We start from the raw sequence: 7006 nt of genomic DNA on the forward strand, positions 1-7006 counted from the left end.
TAGTAAGTCTCGTATTCTATCTACAGTTGATTAAACCAACACAACATTGGACTCTAAAGAATTTGAGTACCAACCTCCCGTACAAGCCAACCAAGGCTCAACCATGATCGAATTATACAAACATGTTTTCTGCACGTAACTTGGAAGCATAATTCAAATCTTGAATGACAAAGAAATGTCTCAAAACAAAGAAGTTTTCTTCGAATGAACTATGGATAATAAAGAAGTAATAACCCTACAACAATTGGCAAATATTATGAACATGTAGGTTCACATAAATCGATCAATGATATTTGATAACAATGTACTGTTTGAAAAATGCATAGGGGATATGACATGAGCAATGAAATGCCCTCTTACAAAATGAGTATAGAATAATGAGAGTATGACAATTTGAAAAAGTATATTCCATATCAAACTATAAGGAGAAAGATCCTCACTTTTAAGAGCGACACAAATCTAGGTCAATTCAAAAATTTTCAGACTTTAATTACGGTCTGGCACTAATTTTCCAAGATATCATTATAATGACTATTATATATGCTTAAATTTCATTAAACTTCAGTATTGAAGTACATTTGGATTGGATAAGACCCTGATGCAATCGTTGACATATAACAAGGTTATGATTTTTTCTCAATGAAATGATGACAATATTCGAATATTAATCGAGATATACGTGGTTCGATTTTTAATATTTTGACTTTGCGAAGTACCGCATAAAGTAAAGCAACTTCACAAAATATTAGTATGACATGAATAACTGAATGCAAAGAAATGCATTATGCGATTAGTAGTAGTACTAAAGAATAATAGTACTATATCCGTGGATATATATAATAATATCAATAATGATCGCTAATGTATAATCCTTTGGGATTCAAAATGTACATGCATTATGAGATGGAGATATCGTTTTTTGATTCTATCAAATTACTCTAAAGAATTTGGGTTTATATTCCATTTTCAAGTCTTAACTATATACTTCATTGACACTTCATGTAACAAGAGCCAACAAAAGACACTTTTTAATTTATAGTGTTGGTTGATGTGTCGACACGTTGGTCACGTGTCATCACACCATTCACTACTAAAGCTACTGTTACTTATGCTAGTTACAAACCCACTTGGTCTCACGGAAAATAACTAAAGTACTAGTCTTGATATTGGTAAATGGTAATGCGCACCAATCTTTCCGTTTAGGGTAATGTAATTTTTACATACACAACTTATTACTCACTAGTTTTTGGCTATGACCTTAATCATTGTAAAAGGAATTACAATCCATAACATTAAAGGATCGAAATACTTGAGCTCGCCAAGATTGACACGGATCTACAATCCTCGAGCTCAAACTAGATTAACCTACGTGCGAAATTGCGACGCCACATCGCATAATGGTGAAGCCAATTAATGTGAGTAAGTGTTCTTATTAGAGACGAGCATCCAGATAGTCCGCTATATTACAACCTTGACAAGCGATCTCTTATTCTGCTAGATATGTGGAATATCACTTTGATGAGATAGTCTTCCCGTCGTAAGGGGGAGATAAGAACAAAGAATGTTCAAGTGGAACGACATGAATTGTCATGGTTTGTCCCCACTGTGTCTCAGCTTGATCACCACAATTGCACAAAGTGATGAAATCACATATATTAGCTGCAAATATGCTTGCAAGGTTCAATGTCCTAAGAAGAGGACATGACGTCACCCAAAAGGAATAGGGCATTGCGTTGCCACCATAGATGGTGGCATGTTGACACCATAAAGTGGCATAAATGGTGTCATAGGCCGTGGCTCTCTAAGGAAGAGGGAGAGACTACTTTATGTTCAATATATACACTATCAAAGAAAAAAAATTGAGTTTTGGCACAATCGGATCTATTGATCCATAATCTCAAATCTACCTCATGAGAATTTCATAGATTTTGGTTATCACTGGGGGACGCCTCACATGTTAGAGCAAATCCTTACATATAGAGAGATCTCTACAAATACAAACCACATGAGGATGTAGGATATTGAGTCTTCATATCGAACCATACTTCGTTAAGAAATAGCAACGTAGTAATTTTGGCCCAATGGAAAGAAGCGATCCAGCATGAACTAAAGTTCACTAACAAAGAGATAGGTATTTGGGCAGGTGAAGCCGACACCGCAAGTGTAAACCCTATCATATATCTTTGTTAGGATGCGTATGAGAATTAAGACTATAGACTCACCTTATAACGCAAGGTCTCTCACTAAACGCACTGGAATCGACTACGAGAAATATTCATTTGTAATGGACCACAAAGAGATAATTCTCATAATGGATGTAATTGCACTCCACCACCTTATCAGTTTGGTAGTTTCCGAAAAACTGATAAATGCAGCTTATGAATGGTGAAATAAGATATCTCTATGGGGATCGAAATTAAGAGATATACATGAAAGTCATAGAACAGACTTTATCAATCCAAGAAATGGTTCTAGACCACGTAGCGTTAAAAAAGGAATTGAAACGTTCACGAAGTAAGATACTTGATTATGAATAGGGATAAGATGTGTTATGTCATTGCATATTCAATATGGATTTGTAGAGTCTTTTGATGAATTAAAAAGATGTCGCCATTACAAATCCTAAGTCGAGAATGAAAGAGATCATTGAGAAGACACAGTCTCAAAATGGATCTTGAGGACTGTAATATTGATGATTAAACCATCAATCGGCTTTAAACACTCTAAATGTTTAAAGTGAGGCTTCTATAGCTTCCATGATCAGTCGAACTCTTTAAAGATAAATCTATTTTCTTCTAATTAAAAGACGACGAATAAGTGCCAGAAAATGAGATTCTTTATACAAGTGCAAAGATGCATTATTGAACTTAACATAATATACTTAACTCGACCTCTCATTCGCTGTATAACTTAGCGCCCACGCAACAACAATACCTAAAGGTTTAGGTTTTATAATCCCTATAAATAAAAGAGAAAACGACATGTTGAAAATGAATACTATTCACATCATTGCATTTTTGGCATAAAGAAATACGTACCAAATAAAACACATGATTAAATCTGTAAAAGTTATCAAAGCTCCCATGATTAATGTAAAAATCAAGGGGAGGTGCAGACATTAGGGGGAGTCAACACATATATGTTAATCTTAAATATAATAGGTGTGTTGTGCTCTTTTCCCCTTCGACCAAAGTTTTATTTTCTCCCATTGGGTTTTGTTACTTGACAAGATTTTTAAGGAGGCAACACCTTATGCACCATTATATCTTCAACTCGGCACAAGGAGAAGTGTTGAAGGAAAAACACCATTAGCGTGTCTTCGTTAAAGTAAATAACATAATGAGTAATAATGTTTATGGTCAACGGATGTAACTGACTAATCACCATTATGTAGCCTTAATTACCATTGTAATTACCATTTATTCCTATTGTAATTCTGACCCTTATATAAAAGGGATTATCAATGAGTTTAGTATGTCATTCTATTTTTCTTACAACATTTTGTAGTTTTAATATAAAGTAGCTGATATATTTATAATTAGGACTAGTGGTGATTTGTTTTCTAGTTGATAACCGGAGATGGTACTTTTTCTAATTTGCCCTTAAACCCCCGATTTTTTGTTGCTGCAAAAACCTCTCCCCAATTCTTCTTCGTCTTCTTCTTTCACTCTGCAACTCTAAACCTTCCTTCAGTTTTCAACAATGGCGGGGCTCCCAATACTCCAGTTCGAAGAGAAGATCATCGAAACAGTTGAAAAGAACCCCGTCGTTGTCATAATCGGCGAAACCGGCTCCGGAAAAAGCACGCAGCTCTCTCAAATGCTCCACCGACGAGGCTACACCGATTCCAGCCTCGCCGCGCCGCCGCCGTATCTGTCGCCAGGTAAAACCTCCACCCAAACCCCCTCTCATATTCCTCGGATTACAAATTTTGAATTCTGAAAAATTGAAATCACTGCTCAGGCGAGTTTCGCAGGAGCTCAATGTCCGGCTCAGAGACGAAGTCGACTACGCCATCAGATTCGAAGATAGAACCTCCGAGAGGACTCGGGTCAAGTACTTGAACGACGGAGTCCTCCTCCGTGAGAGCTTGTCAAATCCGGAGCTGGATCAGTACTCGGTGATCATACTCGACGAGGCTCACGAGAGAAGTCTCAACACGTACATTGCTCTGTATCTGCATTTTGTTTTCGTTTCGATTTTCGATTAGTGGTTTGGAGTGTTGTGTTTAATGTGAATTTTGGTGTTTGTAGGGATATATTGTTGGGACTGATGAAGAGGCTGGTGAAGAGGCGTGCGTCGAGTTTGAAGGTTATTATTACTTCGGCTACTCTTGATCGCCATCAAGAGTAGCCGTTCTTGTCGGACTGTCCGGTGCTGAATGCCCGGGGAAGCTGTACCCTGTGGAGATATTGTACAGTAATGAGCGGCCTAAGCCATCTTGAGTCGTCTTTGAAGACAGCTCTCGGTATGAATTTGATTTTGTGCTTTGGTGTGATTACGTGCAACTTTGTACATGAATGTGGTGGCTTTATTGTGTTGTTTAGAGAACTGCTGTGTGTTTTGAATAGTGTTGGAAACATTGTTAGATAAGCAAGTTTGATGATCATTTTGCCTTAGCTGTCCTATTTTTTTGTTTTGTTTGTGTGAAGTAGTGACCGTCGTATTATCTTTTTTCCGCTTCTTTACTCTAATCTTATCGGTGTGCTAGTTTTTCTCTCATCTAACTATCAGGGAAGCACATTACTTCTTTCAAGGTGCATTCTTGCGATACAGATGCTTTAACATGATTTAACGTTCCTGGATATCTTAATCATGCAAAAGTATTTAGATTACACAATGGTGGGGATTAAGCCTCTGATCGACCGTACCCGGCCAAGACTCTTTCCTAACCTTCAAAAGAAAAAAGCACATTGGAATACTAGTCCTAGCTTGTAGACAGGCAAGAACGACGTCGATCGTACGTAACAAAGCAGCAAATCTTAAGATGGCTTTTTGGGGACAGCTCTCAGAGGCTGAGCCATTTGTAGGGTGAGGCCAAACTTCTCTGCCATGTTCATAGTCTCGGGGACAACTCCATCTTCAAGCTTCCAGTCAAAACAGTGAAGTAGAGAACCTAGCATCAAGTGTAACATTCTTATTGCCAACGGAAGTCCAGGGCACATTCTTCTCCCACCACCAAACGGAATGAGCTCAAAGTTTTTCCCTGTGACATCAATTTGGTCGTTTAATCCCAAGAACCTCTCCGGGATAAACAAGTTTGGGTCTTCCCAAGTGTTGGGGTCTTTGCCTTTGGCCCAAACATTGATTAAAACTTGAGCATCCTTGGGGATTATGTACCCGCCAATTTTTATGTCAGCTCCTGCTCTCCGGGGAAGTATTAACGGAGCCGGAGGATGAAGCCGAAATGTTTCTTTGAGTACTGCTTGTAAGTAAGGGAGTCAAGCAACGTCTGATTCCTCAACTAGTTTCCCTTTTCCAATCACTTGCCCCAGTTCCGCTTGAGCTTTTGAAAGAATTTCTGGGTGGCGTAGTAACTCGGCCATTGCCCATTCTAATGTGGCTGAACTTGTGTCCGTGCCAGCACCAAACAGATCCTAAATATTCCATATGTACAAAGACGTATGTAATTAATTAGAATCACAATTGTATCATGATAAAACAGAACAAAAATTGTAGTTAATTGTACTAATTAATTTTGTGCATTCTTCAATAACAAAATCAACCCAATAATAGTTATCACTAACCACGAACAAATGTTGGGTTTCGGGTATGTCCAAATCCTCATTTTTCTCTTCACTGAGGTTGAGAAGTGTATCCAGCATATCATTGGTTTTGATATAATTTTCTCCTCTTCTTAATTCCAACCTTTGACGGATCATTCGATCGAAAATGCTTAATGTTTTCTGGAAGTAATAGGTCGATCGCCTCCTTATGCCTTGGGGGTCGATTGCGAGCTTCTTAAACAGAGGGTTTGGTTTCCCTAACTCTTCCATTATACGCCAAATAGTCTTCTTGAACTCCCTAGCTGTCTCACTACTTGGTTGAGCTAAATCCACAGAGAAGATAGTCTGCGACAACAGATTGAGCGTGGTTGCAAAAGCTGCCTTTCCTATATCTATTGCCTCCCCAGCCCATGCTTTCATTGACATCATCTATAAGATTTTGGACCTTTACGCGCCGGTTGGAATAATTGGCATCAAGAACTTTGGGTGCAAACAATTGTAAGTTGCATATTGTACGAAGATTTCTCCATCTTGCTGCTACAGGAAGCCAAGCCAAGCTGTACTCGCTGTGTTTGCAGGATTGAATTGCATCTGGTAGGGGTCGGTTGCAGAAGACTTGATCATGTGTTTGGAGGATTTCTTTGGCCAGAGTCGGCGAAGAAACTATGACTGTGGTTAATTGGCCTAGTTTCAAACTAATGATTGGACCGTAGCATTGGGAAAGCTTCGTAAGAGAGACATGGGGTTTGTCTCCAAGCTCAAACAGATTCCCAACCAGTGGATATGGCTTTGGTCCTGGTGGAAGAAGCTCTCTGGGTATGGCTTTGCTTCTTCTTGCAAGAAGATAGAAGGCTTGGATGACGATCCATGCAATACAAAGACCTATTACACAATTGAAGATATCCATAACTGTTGTAACTAAAGCTAAAGAAGTCGGAGCTGCAGAGGAAAAAGAAAGAAGAGGAAAAAAAAAAGTGCTAGGTTCTGGACTGGTTATAGCAAAGAAACTTGAAATTGGGATCCTCTGGATTGAATGTAAATTAAGTCTTGCAGTCAATATCTGAATTTGATAATGATGGTAGCCAATTAGCAAATGATTTGCCTGCGATTCACGTCGACCTATATATATGTGGTAAGTATATAAAATATCTTCTATCATGGCACTACTATCTTTCTTTCTTTCAACGATTATTATTAACGTGAGCTAATTAAACTTTAATTAGGAAATGAGTGACCGAGTGCGATTGCAACGGCAGCTTTGATCGTCTAAGACCTTTCGA

The 7006-nt window shown here is 38.4% G+C and overlaps 1 pseudogene; it reads right to left on the reverse strand.

Moving 5' to 3' along the window:
• Nucleotides 1-4807: 4807 nt before the first annotated feature.
• Nucleotides 4808-6636, reverse strand: LOC126792819 (geraniol 8-hydroxylase-like; annotated as a pseudogene).
• Nucleotides 6637-7006: the final 370 nt, after the last annotated feature.

Source organism: Argentina anserina, chromosome 4 (genome assembly GCF_933775445.1).
Source record: "Argentina anserina chromosome 4, drPotAnse1.1, whole genome shotgun sequence".
Lineage (NCBI taxonomy): Eukaryota > Viridiplantae > Streptophyta > Magnoliopsida > Rosales > Rosaceae > Argentina > Argentina anserina.